Genomic DNA, 1,349 nt, shown 5'->3' with positions numbered 1-1,349 from the left:
TCTTAATTTCACTAAGAAATTAAGTGATTGTGTTGACATTGTGTTCATATGGTATTGCTGTTTTTATTTGTCCATCTGTTTTTGAAATGGAAGGAGATTGGAAACAGGAGTGGGATCCCCTTCACTTGTCTGAGGACATCTCATAAAATTTTGTTAACAAAAATCAATTCAAAAGCTGGTCAATCATAAGACACAAGTCCAGAGGAAAGCAAACTTCGGTAGTTCCGATGTTTACACAAACACCTGGTCATTGGTTCATGCCCAGCAATGGATTACGCCAAGCTGGCTGCAAACAGTTAGAGATGCTGGCAGTGTGCCCTGCCCACCTCCCACAGGTTCCCACTTCTGCAGCAGGAATGGCTCAATGCCTCATTAATCAGCACCTGGGTTTCTGCATTTTGCAGATTGGCGCATTAAGGCAAGCTAACATCAGTTTCTACTCAGGCTTAAGCCAGAGCATTCCTGCCGTGGGAGATGTCTTGCAAGAGAGATCAGTGTACATAGTGGGGTAGACGACTTGTCAGCTGCAGCTTAAACTGTAGAGTGAGATGTATATTAGTACCTTCATCATTATTTTGTTAGAGGAGAATTTTTAATTTATTAATCAGAAATCATTAATGGAAATGTAAAATTGAGGTCGTTTAGGATGTGGATGATAGCAGAAGAATGCCAAGAGGAACAGTCATGACCATTGCATTTTCTAGTTGGTGAAAGACTATGTCTATCTATTGTATTTAATTTTGTCAATGTAAGTTTGCTTCTGTTTTTCAACACAACAGCTCAAAAATGCAAAATAAAAAAAATAATTTGTCATAAATCACAGCATTGAATTTAGTAAATGGCAAGTATCGGCAATACCTGTTCTCTCTGTGATGGGTGTGTTCCCCATGGCTCTGTGCTGTACAGTGCTCCCAAAGAGCGCATAAATGGATTCCTAGGGCACGAATGGTCACGTCAGCATTTTTCGCATGACACATTTCAGACAACCGGGCTGTGTAAATGAAAGACACAGTGACTAAAATGTTGTTGGAAGGTGAGGTGCTGTGTCTGGCTGGCCTTTATCCCGCCCCAGCACAAACACCATGAACATTCAGCAGCGTTCAGGGCCCCGGTGCGCATGGTGGCCGCTCGCAGGGGCGCCGCTGGCAGCCGGGCTGGCCGGCGGGCCCGCTGCCCGCGCGGGCGGCTCCCCGCGGCTGTCCCCGCGGCTGCGCTGGGGCCGCGTTGAGGAGCTGCGGGACGGTCCCGGGCCATTCCCGTGGGCTGCCGAGCCCCGCTCTGCACGGCTTCGAGGGGCCGGCCGCGGAGAGGGGGCGGCCGCGGAGAAGGGTCCGGGGAGGGTCCGGGGA

This window comes from Pyrgilauda ruficollis, unplaced genomic scaffold (genome assembly GCF_017590135.1).
Source record: "Pyrgilauda ruficollis isolate IOZ18807 unplaced genomic scaffold, ASM1759013v1 scaffold6, whole genome shotgun sequence".
NCBI classification, from domain to species: domain Eukaryota; kingdom Metazoa; phylum Chordata; class Aves; order Passeriformes; family Passeridae; genus Pyrgilauda; species Pyrgilauda ruficollis.
The sequence above is the reverse complement of the archived record's forward strand: the minus strand, read 5'-3'. Positions refer to the sequence as shown.